This window comes from Capra hircus, chromosome 14, assembly GCF_001704415.2.
Source record: "Capra hircus breed San Clemente chromosome 14, ASM170441v1, whole genome shotgun sequence".
Lineage (NCBI taxonomy): Eukaryota > Metazoa > Chordata > Mammalia > Artiodactyla > Bovidae > Capra > Capra hircus.
In genome coordinates this window covers 27,522,895-27,537,217 of record NC_030821.1, presented here as the reverse complement: position 1 = coordinate 27,537,217, position 14,323 = coordinate 27,522,895, and the positions used below count along the sequence as shown (strand labels likewise).

Below are 14,323 nucleotides of genomic sequence, written 5' to 3'. Positions count from 1 at the left end.
AATCTATCTAATCTACAGTCCTTACATAGCAAATCCCAAGGTAAACCTAGTTATAAAATCAAATCCTATTGTACTATTTTTTAATACTAAATCCCAGGGTAAATTTATTAATAGCTGTAAAATTCAAACTCTAGTGTGAAAGAAAATTGTTAAATATGTTGAAAATTAAGTATAAACTTAATAAATATGGAATGGCATGAGTAACAGAAATGAAATCAAATATTCTGACCATTCCTTTATTTATATATATTTTCTGCTCTTGAAAATAAAAACCAAATTTTTATGAATCTCACATTCAGTATTTGTTGTTAAATTAAGCAACACTTCCAAATGAAAATCTATATATAGACCACTGGGTCTATATATAGTCTCTTTTAGTGAACTACAGAAAAACCATAACCACAGAATCTTAAATTAGCTGGGTCATTGGATAGGACTCTGGAATCTTTTACTTCCAGGGTTATTTATTTGTTGCAATGCTCTTAATTATAACTGTACTTAATGTGTTTCAATGCTTCCTGAAAACTAAGATTATTCTTTCTTTAGGAGCATACCGAAATTTCATGCTCAGTTATACAGTCTGTTTGTTTGTTTCCTCAGAACACAGATATAGAGTATCTTTAACCCTGTTAAGCCAAGACAATGCAATATTGCTACATTTCCAGAAGGGAAGACAATAGATTTCCATCCATGATGGATGACATTTTAAAATCTCTGTGTCCTCTCGGCCTTCTAAATACATGGGGCTAACATGAAAGAAAAGAGGCAGAGAAGAAATAAAGACTAAGGGGAAAGAATTGAGGCAGAATGACAGGCTCATTAAAATGTGCAGAAAGCATCTCAGACTCCCTCGAGAAAGCTGTTATCGTGAAATAATCACATTGACGAACATGGAAAGAGTGGACTCCGGCAGGGGCCTTCTATTGCACCCAAGAAGTTGGTGATTATATCCTGGAAATATGACCTCGTGAAAGCCTGGCTGCTTTGTTGCTTAATAGAGTTCACAGAGAATGCTTGTCTCCAAAATGAGATTTCTCCCCTATTCACTGAGCGGCCTGGGCATCTTGACAGGATGAGCAGGGGGCCATTTCTCCTAATCAAGGGAGGGGTGGGAACCCCTGGGGGCCGAAATTGTAAGCAATCAAGCTCAACTTTTGCAGGAAGAGCTCTTGCCTTCTGCTCAGATGTCAAATGGTCAAAAAAAGAAGGGATAAGAGAAGCTACTAGAATTTGGTGGAAATAGCATAATAAGTCAGACAGACCCATTTTTCTTGGCAATTATCCCATTTCTCTCTCTGAGGCTGTAAGAAATATTCCTTTGCTGCTTGAGCAACCTATGTAGACTCTTCAGCTCTTTAAATTGAAATCTTTGTTGGTCATTCCATTTTCTCCCTCTGTTGGTTCAAAAATCTTACGTATAGTTTAATCCGAAAACACAGACAAGGCTTTCTGAACTGTTACACTGAATGAAGTGTTTTTCCTCTTGATGCAGCTGGACTGTGAGACAATGGAAAGGGCAATGGGGCGGGCGGGCTGGGGGGCAGTAAATGAAATAGTACAGCCCACGTGTGAGGGGGGTCTCTGGAAAACTGCAGTTCTGAGTTTGTAAACAGGGACAACAGTAAACAATCCCCAAAATGAATGGTTTCTGGCTTAACAGAATTTATTTTTTTAATGAAAAAGCAAATAGGAAAAAAAAAAGTACTCCAAGATTCCTTTACTATTTTCTCAACTATGCATTTGTATGTGCTTATACATATAAATATAAATGCATTAAAAAGATCAGAAAATGATATTCTGCTATTAATAACGACTACCTTTAGGATACGGTCAGCTGGAGTGAAATTAGAGGCAGGAGTGAAAACAGATTAACTCTTAATAATCCTGATTATAGTTCTTCCTTGCTTGAAATACTCCCACAGGAGTGTACTCCTGTATTACCTGTGAAAACTAATCACTACTTTTAAAAGATGGAAAAAATGTGGTTTATCCACAACAGAATCTGGGTATGGCTGTGAAATAGCATGCTATATAGACTCAAGGATTCCCCTTTAACCAAGGGGACCTCTAAAATGAACATTCCCACCAGGGAGGTTCCATCCACATAGAAAGTTTCTCTGAGGGTAAGTCAGAGATCCATACATGCTTACAGACCACAGGTCTTGGATGTTTGTTTATCAAAATGAAAGTGTTAGTCACTCAGTTGTGTCTGACTCTGCAAACCCATGGACTGTAGCCCACCAGGCTCCTCTGTCCATAGAATTCTCCAGGCAAGAATATTGGAGTGGGTTGCCATTCCCTCCTCCAGGAGATCGTCCCAACCCAGGAATCGAATTCGAGTCTCCTGCATTGCAGGCAGATTCTTTACCATCTGAGCCATAATCAAATAATATTCTCTCAGGAAGCTCCCCAAATGTTCCCAAGACAATATTACAAGAGATCTTCAAGTGGCTTCTAACTCTGTTAATTGCATGCCAACCCCACTGAAATATGAAAATTTAGGACAATTTTGATTGACAGACATGGTGTGATTTCCCTGCTGCGGGTTATACACCCTGTGTATTAGAGATCTAAGAAAAGACTCATTTGAACCATCATGTCTCTTCATACCAAAATTTTGACAGTCTTCAGTGTGGGCCCTATACGTTGAGTAGTTCAGGACATGTCTGGGGATTAACACAGCACACTTTCTAGCATAAGACTAAAGAGCTGCCTAATGAATCCCCTAGAGCACTTGGAAACACGAGTTAAGAAACCAGCTGCAAATACTGGTGATTGTGGGTTTTCAGCCTGAGAATTACGCGCCAGATTTTAGTGCACCCTGGAGTCGGTAACATCCTGTTGATATTTTTGTCCGTTACAGGCCTGCCTGACACCAGCAATGCAGTGTTGGGTGGCAAGAAAGACAGGAAACATTCCTAACTGAAGCCAGGCATCCAAGGTTCTCACATCATCCTCTGGCCCATTTCAAGGGGCAAATTCATACCATGCATGCCAAATGCAGCTTCTAGAACAGAGGGACAAATTGTCTCAAATGTTTAAAATCCTTTTAGCTGAATCCATTACATGAATATCTGACAATTATGAACTAAGTCTCATTTAGCATGCTCGGATGCTCTCACTTAAGGCAATAATTACTGAAAAGAATGAGTTGTATAAACCTCTTTCCCGGCACACTGGTTGACAGGACACCCCACTGGCTATAATGCAACCCTCAGGCAGAGCTTTTTATATTCAATGTTGAAAAATTATCCCTTGTAAATGGCAGATTGAGAATTTTCACTGTCAATCTTGCTTTCCACTCAGCTACATTTCCATTTCACAGAACATCTTGGATCTAACTCAGGGAGGTCCCTAAAAATATAGAGCAAGAATAAATCCAAAAAGAGGAACAAAGTCTGATGACAAGAACCTCTCTGCTAGATCAATGACAGGAAAATCTCCTTTTGGCGAAAATTCTTTCAAAGGGTGACTGACTTTCAAAACCCTAAGGTGATGCCCTTCATTCAGGGCAAGAATATCAAGAGTAGTGGGGGTTGAGAGGATTTCACTTCTAGGACAAGAACTGTGTTTGCACTACATCAGGGGTCACATTGCAGAAATACATAGAATTTAAAGCTGCAAGGTACTGTTACAGGTCATCTAATCTGACCCACTGTGGATATTTCCATCCAAACGGAAATTCAAACTCCATGTGATTACTCTCCATAATGTGTCATTCACAGCCTCCTGAAAGGCATCTTTAGTGTTGGGCAGCTGTCACCCCATTTTCTTAATCATGAGCCACAACTTGCAGCCTTTTAATTTCTACCGATTTTCCCCTCTAGAGCCACATAACCCAGCTGATTTTGAACTATAAACTTCCCTGGCTAAGCTATATAATCACATTCTTTTTGCATACGTGCTTAGTCATGTCCAACTCTTTGTAATCCCATGGACTAATAGCCTCCCTGGCTCTTCTATCCATGGAATTTTCGAGGCAAGAATCCTGGAGTGGGTTGCTATTTCCTTCTCCAGGGGATCTTTCCGATCCAGGGATCAAACCCGCAACTGCGTCTCCTGCATCAGCAGGTGGATTCCATAAAATCACATAATCCCCCCTTAAAAATGTTTTAATTCATGGCATTGTTTAATGTGGAATAAGTTAAAAGCAATTTTAAATGACTTTCATTTTTATATATTATTAACTATTCTATTAGAAAATTTATTTTATTGTCCTCATGAATACCAAGTAAACATGTAAAAATAAATTATTTTTCCTTATTTTTCAAGTCCTATAAACTAGGTAATTCACTTTAATCATGTGAGAAAATGCATTTAAATTGTACTGGGTATATATGATTTGGTGAAAGACTGAATATTGAACTAAAGATTAAATTTTAAATATCTGTTTCAGTTAAGAAGAGTGGTTATTTAGGCACTTGGGATACAATGATAAAGAGTATACAGTCAGTCCCCACCTCTGGGATTCTGATTCATGTTCTCAGGAATAAGTCTCTAGAGTTGTATTTTGTTAAATCCACCAGGCTGACACCACCAGCAGTTGGTAATTGGAGGGTGTCTACACTGAACCAACTGCAGAGTTAAATTACTCACACAGTATATTTGCAATACCTATATCTGACAAGGAACCCATATCCAGAATATACAAAGAATTCTTACAGAAATTTTTAAATGAAACAGGCACAGTTAGAAAATTTGCAAAATCCTCCATGGACATAAAAGAGAATATCCAAATGGCCAATAAAAAGGGTCACCACTTCATTAGTCATCACAGAAATGCAATTTAAAGCACGTTGTAATAACACCTCATACCCAGCAGAATGGCTTACGTGAATAAGCCAGACAACACCAACTTCTATTCTAGAATAAAGAATAACTAGAATTTTCATCTGCTGTTGATGGAAACATAAGTCTTCGGAAGTCAGTTTGGCAGCATCAGATAGAGCTGACTGGATCTATATCCTGCAGCAATTCCTCTTCTGTGAGTATGTATCTTCCTCTCTGGGTACATATTTTCACCATAAAACACATGGAATAATATTATGTACTATTTGTAATAGCCAAAAACTGCAAATAACTCAGTCCCTCGGCAGTAAAAATGATAAATAAACAGAAGCATATTAATTTATGGGGATACTATATAGCAATGAGAATGAACAAACTATTACTGCATCCAAAAACATGAGTGAATTTCACAATGTTGAGCAAACGTAAGACAGAAAAAGAGTATATTCTGTCACGGTTAAATTTTATGAAATTCAAAAACAAGCAAAATACATCTATAGTGTCAGAAGTCGAGACAGTGGTTAGCCCTGAGGGAGAGAGTGACTGGGAGAGGGTCTAAGAGAGGTCTCTGCACTGTTGGTTAGATTTTGGGTTTTTATTTGGGGGCTGGATATACGGGTTTGCTCATTTTTTGGAAATTCATGCTTAGGATCTTATGTTTCTCTGAAGGTAGTCACAGTTCAAAAACATTGTTTGATGACTGTTAATAGCAAAAATAATAGCCCAGGTGGGAAGACTGTAGCTATCCAGCTGCTTCATCCAGGAAGGATCCTCCTTGGGTTCAGGAGGATACTGGACCCAAGGTGCCTCTTCCAATTCCACTTTGCTCATAACAAAGCTGATCCCATGGATCCCTGCTTCCTATAGCTCTTCCTCAATTGCTTCAGAATCTGACCCTCAAATGACCCTCAAATCCCAATACAAAGGCATTTTATTATTTCAGTGTTTGTGTGTTACCAACAAGATGGGAAATTCAGCATGATCACTGTATAGAGGAAATGATAGATCCTGAAGACAGAATTGAAGGAGGACTTGGAAGATAGATAGTGAAGGATATTTTACGCCATAATAAGGACAGTTTATTCTTTATGGTTGGCAGTGAGAAGACTATAGAAATCCTTAAGCAAGGTAATGAGATAATTGGATTTCTTTTGAACTTATTCACTATAGTAATAAAGCTATGGATTAAATAATAATTACACCATTTATAAGGAAATTTGGTCAATGTGCTATATTATGCCATATAGCACAATATTTAAGCATAAAAAATACTTGGATTTAAGTTCTTACTCTGCAATTAGTTACGTAACCTTGGTCCTCTCATGTTTAAGCATCTTCTATACAATACCACCCTCCAGTGCTCTTGCCTGGAAAATCCCATGGACTGAGGAGCTTGGTGGGCTGCAGTCCATGGGATTGCTAGGAGTCGGACACGACTGAGCGACTTCACTTTAACTTTTCACTTTCATGCATTGGAAAAGGAAATGGCAACCCACTCCAGTGTTCTTGCCTAGAGAATCCCAGGGTCAGCGAAGCCTGGTGGGCTGCCATCTATGGGGTTGCACAGAGTCGGACACGACTGGAGCGACTTAGCAGCGGCAGCATACAATAGCACCTGGCTCATAATGTTTACTTGAAGGTTAATTAAATGAGAAACTAGATGCAAACAGGTAGCAATGAATAATACTGGCATTTGTTAGTTGTCAAACATTTGAGATACTCATTGTCAGGTCCAATATATGATGTTTAGGGTTATCATTAGTGCAGCAATGCTGTTCAACTTCAACCCATGCTGTCCATCAAAATGATTCATGAAGTTTCTGAAAATACATCTGTCGAGGTCCCATCTCAAGATTCTGATTCAGTGATTTTGCGGAGGCTCTAAACATCTGCATGTACTTTAGATTCCATAGATATTCCACAGATGCACAGTCACAGTCACAAGAATACTTAATTAGTATGTGGAAGATTAAACATTACTTTCAGATCCCCTGGAGAAGGAAATGACAACCCATTCCACTAGTCTTGCCTGGAGAATCCCATGGACAGAGGAGCTTCGTAGGCTATGGTCCATGGGGTTGCAAAGAGATGGACGCAACTTGGATTTCTAACACACTTCAGTTTCATTAGTGATATGTTTTGTATATATATACCATAAATAACACAGCAGTTAGCTTAGAGTTTATGTCTCTGTACCTCAGCTTCCATAATCACAGTGTGAAGAAATATGATTAGTACTTTTGTTTTAAAGAAATACCATGTCAGAAGCAGACATGTAGCTTAATATAATAACACATGCATGTAATACCAGGAAAGTTAAGGCATGTTCAGAGGAAGAGATCCAAGTGAGGTGATAAAACAGCACTTATACAGGTTAGTCCATAATTCACACACACAGATGAGTCAGAGGTCAAGATGTTGCTGTCAGTCGGGAACAATGAAGAAAAGGAGAAATCAGTGCCTGCCTGGAGGATCAGAGCAAAAAGAAGACGAGTGAGAGACAAGGAGGCATGAATGAACTGAAGATTCCCAAAGCTGGAAGGCAAGGTAGATGGTCAAAAGCCAGGCAGATCAGCAGGAACCAGATGACTTACAAGTTAGATGAGCAGAACAGATACCAGGTATGAGCAAAAAGGAGAGCTGGCAGAAAGCCTCCTATATTCTTCCTGTTGCAGCAGGAACCAATCTAGGCTTGAAGGTGAAAGCAAGTGAATGCATGAACACGGAGGAGGCAAAGTTTATGGAAGCAGGAATAACACAAAATCTCTGATGAATAACGCTAGACAGCTACAGAAATGCAAAAACATGGAGAGATGCTATTAGCACTCAATACTACTAAAACAAATTTATATTCAAGAAGCTATGACACATGACAAAATATATCAGAGTAATGTGATTTAAAAAGAAAAATGGACCCCCACGCTCCCCCAGGGTGTGCCAGGCGAAGCCAGCGCCACCCAAGAGTGACATCCCTCCTCCCCCGGCAGCAGGAAGTGGCAGATGAGCCCACTTTGTGGCCACCATGGGGGAAGTGAGGGTTCCCAATCCCACCTCCCCTCTTAAGTGAAGGAGTTGAGGCCCCAAGACTAGTGGAGAAAGGAACCCAGCCAGCAAGCTCACGCCGGGTGCACGACATGCAGGGCTCCGGGTGCCGGATGTCCCTGCACCATCTGGAAAGTGAGAGTCGCTCAGTCTTGTCCGACTCTTTGTGACCCCATGGGCTTCTCCAGGCCATGGAATTTTCCAGGCCAGAATACTGGAGTGGGTAGCCTTTCCCTTCTCCAGAGGGTCTTCCCAACCCAGGGATTGAACCCAGGCCTCCCTCATTGCAGGCAGATCCTTTACCAGCTGAGCCACAGGGAAGCCCAAGGATACTGGGGTGGGTAGCCTATTCCCTCTCCAGCAGATCTTCCCGACCTAGGAATCGAACCAGGGTCTCCTGTATTGCAGGTGGATTCTTTACCAACTGAGCTATCAGGGAAGCTGCACCATGGTAGCCAATAGCAAAGATGAAGAACCTGAAGTCTTCATCAGGGACTCCTTGGTCCAGCTCACGGACCAGTGGGGAGATCTGGCAGGAGCTCTTTTCCCCTCTGCACACACTTACCTTTGGCATTGGCAGTGACAGCATGCAGCATGGGCTGTGGCATCGGGAGAAGGAGAACCGGGAGCTGGAGAACCTCCACCCCTAGATGGCGGTGGTCTGGGTGGGTACCAAAAACCACGGGCGCACCGCAGAGCAGGTGACTGGCGGCATCAAGGCCACAGTGCAACTGGTGAATTCAGCGGCAGCCCCAGGCACGGGCTCACCGTGCTGGGCCTGCTTATTCGGGGCCAGCGCCCCAACCACCTTTGAGAGAAAAACCGACAGGTGACTGGTTGGCCACCCACGGGCCCACTTCCTGGACGCAGATCCTAGCTTGGTGCACCCAGATGGTACCATCAGCCACTATGCTATGTATGACTACCTGCATCTGAGCCACCTGGGGTACACACCTGTGTGCCGGGCCCTGCACTTCTTGCTTCTGCATCGCTAGACCAAGACCAGGGACAGGGTGGTGTCCCCTGCTGGAATCCACCCCCTAAGCATCTGCCTTTCCTGCAACATTAAATTTTCATTTTTCAGTCCCACCCCCCAAAAAAGTTGAACACAGAGAGTAATTCATTCATTCATTCAACTGAATAACAAGAATTGAATGTCTTCCGTTGTCAAGTCTTGCACTAAGCAGTAGGTATATAAGGACAAAAACAGAGCCTTTGAGACTTTCCTGGTGGTCCAGTGGTTAAGAATCTGCCTGTAGGGGACACAGGTTCGATTCCTGGTCTGGGAGGATTCCACCTGCTATAAGGCAACTAAGCCTGTGTGCTGCAGCTACTGAAGCCCATGTGCCTTGGGGTCTGTGCTCTGCAACAAGAGAAGCTACTGCACAGAGAAATGGGAGCACTTCAATTAGACTGTAGCCCACAAGCAGCAAGGAAGACCCAGCATAGCCAAAATTAGATAATTTTTTTAAATACAGTATTCAAAGATCTTACTATCTAGCAGGAGCAACAAAGATGGAATTATGTGACATATTCAACCTGACACAGTTAATATTAGAGTGTCAGGGAGGACGTCCCAGTGTAAAGCTTTGAAGAACTCACAGGCATTAGTTAGGAAAGAATATAACCCACTGTGAATGAACAGCATGTTCAAGAACAAGACGGCGAGGAGGATGCGGCATGTTTGAGGACTTGGAAGTAATTCAATGTGGCTGCAACATATGCTGTGAGGTTAGGAGGAACGGAAAGTTGAGGCTGCAGAGATAGACAGGGGACCACTAATGAAAGGCCATGTTCAAATGCTTGGATTGTCTCCAAAATAAAATTTTCTCTGACTTTGTCATTTTAAGCATCATATCCAAGGATCTGCAGCAGACAAAATGAAATGGAAAACCAAATAACATATACGAATTCAGCCATGCAATTATCCATGCATGGGCAAATAGGAATTCTAGCTTAACTAGTTTAGACCCAGTTCTGAAAATACAAAGGAGCCTCTTTTGGGGGGAATCAGATACAGGTCCAAATGCATACATCAAATTTATTTCATCACTTCAGGATTTGGTGTTACAAAATCATCTTTAAAAAGTCTACAGATATCACACTTAAACCTCTAGACAAATCTAAATTTATTTCATACTAATTTTTTAAAGTAAATATAGATTTTACAATATCTTTGAAAATGAAGGATGAAGAGAATAAAGAGTTATTATATCAAATAAGAATGTGTTGATTTAACAACAAAATGGTTAGACATCAGTGTTTTTTGACAGTCATACCTTTTCAACTAGGATATGTCAGTTGAGGAAACAGTCCCAGTTAAGACTATAAGGAAATTATTTAGGAATTTTTCCCTCTTTTTGAGCCACATATTCACCTAATCAATTTTTTTTTTCTTATTCTTAGGATGCCAGGGGAAAAAAGTCTACAACCACGTGGTTTGAAGACACCACAAATTTAAGATCTGCAGCTTCGGCTGCCTCCATGCTCTGACCAGCATGTCTTAGTCTGCTCTTTTTCTTATTTCTCCTAGCACCTATGCTAAATGTTCACCTCTTTCCCAAGTCTTCCTGCTCACTATGGCAAACTGTCTTGTTCTTACTCGCTGGATATAGGAACTGAATATGAGAGATTACATACACAGTTGACTAAAGATTGTGAGATCAGCAGATATCCAAGGAAAACTCACGCATTAAGGTGTAACTGACAGGGTTGACAAGGAGCCTTGGAGAAGACTGAAAAGAGGAAAATTAGGAGGCAACCAGAAATTTTAGTATTACAAAGCCCATATGTGGCTCTATAATGATCATGGTAAATAGTGACCTTATTTCAAATAATTCCAATGGAGCAATGAGAAGAGAAATCAGGTTCTAGTTGACTGAACAGCAAGTGGGAGAGACAGGAAAAAGCAAGTACATAATCTTCTTTCAAGGAGTTTGTCTGTGGGGACTTCCCTCGTGGTCCAGTGCTTGGGAGCCTGCCTGCCAATATGGGGGACAGGGGTTCGATCCCTGGTCCGGCAGGATTCCACTTGCTGAGAAGCAGCTGAGCCTGTGTGCCACAACTACTGAGCTGATGCTCTAGAGCCCACCAGTCCTGAGACCTAGAGCCCATGCTCCACCACAAGAGAAGCCACCACAATGAGGTGCCCGTGCAGCACAATGAAGAGTAGCCCCTTCTCACCACAATTAGAGAAAGCCCACACATAGCAATGGAGACCCAGTGAAGCCAAAAATAATACACATAAATAAATAAGTACCTAATTTTTTAAATGACATTTCATGATTAAAGAGAAGGTTGTCTATGAAATAGAAAGATGTCATGACTGATTTAAAAGGACAGAGGACGAAAGGAAGCGTTCACTGTGGATATGGCAGTGGTGGTGACGGTAAGTAGAGGTGACTAGGAGGCAGCAGAGGTGATGGTGAAGAGGGTAGATGTGAAGAGGGTAGAGGGTAGCAGCTGTGGTGGCCTTGGAGATGATGAAAATGGTGGAGGAGGCAGAGGCACAAAGGTGGTGTGCAGATAGACGCTGAGACAGTGGTGCTGGTGGTCTAAGTGATGATGGAGGCGGGGATGGTGGTTTTAGTTATGACGGTGATGGTTGTGGTAGCAGTGACAGCAGAAAGGGAAACGGTAGCTTTAAATATAGAAAATCCTTGAGCATGTTTATCTACTAAGATGAAAGAACCAGTAGGAGAGATAATAAAGAAAATAGGATGGAGCTGGTCCCAAAGAATAATAAGACAAGGAGGTTAGAACGCAGGTGGAGGAACTAAATTGCAACACCATCTTCCAGAGATAAAATTCCCATAATGAACTACCTGCTGCTGCTGCTGCTGCTGCTAAGTCGCTTCAGGTGTGTCCGAATCTGTGCGACCTCCCAGACGGCAGCCCACCAGGCTCCGCCATCCTTGGAATTCTCCAGGCAAGAACACTGGAATGGGTTGCCATTTCCTTCTCCAATGCATAAAAGCGAAAAGCGAAAGTGAAGTCGCTCAGTCGACTCTTAGTGACTCCATGGACTGCAGCCTACCAGGCTCCTCCGTCCATGGGATTTTCCAGGCAAGAGTACTGGAGTGAGTTGCCATTGCCTTCTCCGAATGAACTACCTACAGGTCTCCAAATGTGTCATGCCTCTCAGCCTCTGCACAGGTGCTAGTCCTTTAGCCTAGAACACTCTTTCCCTCCCTCATCTCCTGCAAATTACTTCTATTTTTTTTCCTTCGAAATGGAGCTTCATATCTATCTATTTCAGGAAGACTTTTCTAATCCCCTCCTCCAGTTTCATAAAATACCAAATCGCTGGGCTTCCATAATATGTAGGACTTTTCATACTATATTGTAATTGTTTCAGTTTCCACTAGAATGTAAGATCCATGACAGCAGATATCATATTTCATTAGATTTTCATTTATTAATTCAATTAGATTAATATACCACTACTGCTACTAATAGAGTTTTGCCAAGAAAATGCACTGGTCATAGCAAACACCCTCTTCCAACAACACAAAAGAAGACTCTACACATGGACATCACCAGATGGTCAACCCCAAAATCAGATTGATTATATTCTTTGCAGCCAAAGATGGAGAAGCTCTATACAGTCAACAAAAACAAGACCAGGAGCTGACTGTGGCTCAGATCATGAACTCCTTATTACCAAATTCAGACTTAAATTGAAGAAAGTAGGGAAAACCACTAGACCATTCAGGTATGACCTAAATCAAATCCCTTATGATTATACAGTGGAAGAGAGAAATAGATTTAAGGGACTATATCTGATAGATAGAGTGCCTGATGAACTATGGAATGAAGTTCGTGACATTGTACAGGAGACAGGGATCAAGACCATCCCCATGGAAAAGAAATGCAAAAAAGCAAAATGGCTGTCTGGGAAGGCTTTACAAATAGCTGTGAAAAGAAGAGACGTGAAAAGCAAAGGAGAAAAGGAAAGATATCAGCATCTGAATGCAGAGTTCCAAAGAATAGCAAGAAGAGATAAGAAAGCCTTCCTCAGTGATCAATGCAAAGAAATAGAGGAAAACAACAGAATGGGAAAGACTAGAGATCTCTTCAAGAAAATTAGAGAAACCAAGGGAACATTCATGCAAAGATGGGCTCGATAAAGGACAGAAATCATATGGACCTAACAGAAGCAGAAGATATTAAGAAGAGGTGGCAAGAATACACGGAAGGACTGGACAGAAAAGATCTTCATGACCAAGATAATCACGATGGTGTGATCACTCTCCTAGAGCCAGACATCCTGGAATGTGAAGCCAAGTGGGCCTCAGAAAGCATCACTACAAACAAAGCTAGTGGAGGTGATGGAATTCCAGTTGAGCTATTTCAAATCCTGAAAGATGATGCTGTGAAAGTGCTGCACTCAATATGCCAGCAAATTTGGAAAACTCAACAGTGGCCACAGGACTGGAACAGGTCAGTTTTCATTCCAATCCCAAAGAAAGGCAATGCCAAAGAATGCTCAAACTACGGCACAATTGCACTCATCTCACATGCTAGTAAAGTAATGCTCAAAATTCTGCAAGCCAGGCTTCAGCAATACGTGAACCGTGAACTTCCTGATGTTCAAGCTGGTTTTAGAAAAGGCAGATGAACCAGAGATCAAATTGCAAACATCCTCTGGATCATGGAAAAAGCAAAAGAGTTCCACGAAAAACATCGATTTCTGCTTTATTGACTATGCCAAAGCCTTTGACTGTGTGGATCACAATAAACTGTGGAAAATTCTTCAAGAGATGGGAATACCAGACAACCTAACCTGCCTCTTGAGAAACCGACATGCAGGTCAGGAAGCAACAGTTAGACCTGGACATGGAACAACAGACTGATTCCAAATAGTAAAAGGAGTATGTCAAGGCTGTAATTGTCACCCTGCTTATTTAACTTATATGCAGAGTACATCATGAGAAACGCTGGACTGGAAGAAGCACAAGCTGGAATCAAGATTGCTGGGAGAAATATCAATAACCTGAGATATGGAGATGACACCACCCTTATGGCAGAAAGTGAAGAGGAACTAAGAAACCTCTTGATGAAAGTGAAAGAGGAGAGCGCAAAAGTTGGCTTAAAGCTCAACATTCAGAAAATGAAGATCATGGCATCTGGTCCCATCACTTCATGGGAAATAGATGGGGAAATAGTGGAAACAGTGTCAGACTTTATTTTTTGGGGCTCCAAAATCACTGCAGATGGTGACTGCAGCCATGAAGTTAAAAGACGCTTACTCTTTGGAAGAAAAGTTATGACCAACCTAGACAGCATATTGAAAAGCAGAGATATTACTTTGCTGACTAAGGTCCGTCTAGTCAAGACTATGGTTTTTCCAGTAGTCATGTGTGGATGTGAGAGTTGGACTGTGAAGAAGGCTGAGTGCTTTTGAACTGTGGTGTTGGAGAAGACTCTTGAGAGTTCCTTGGACTGCAAGGAGGTCCATCCAGTCTATTCTGGAGGAGATCAGCCCTGGGAT

General features: G+C 41.6%; 1 pseudogene; it reads left to right on the top strand.

The window, feature by feature from the left end:
* Positions 7,299-8,899, top strand: LOC102185936 (annotated as a pseudogene).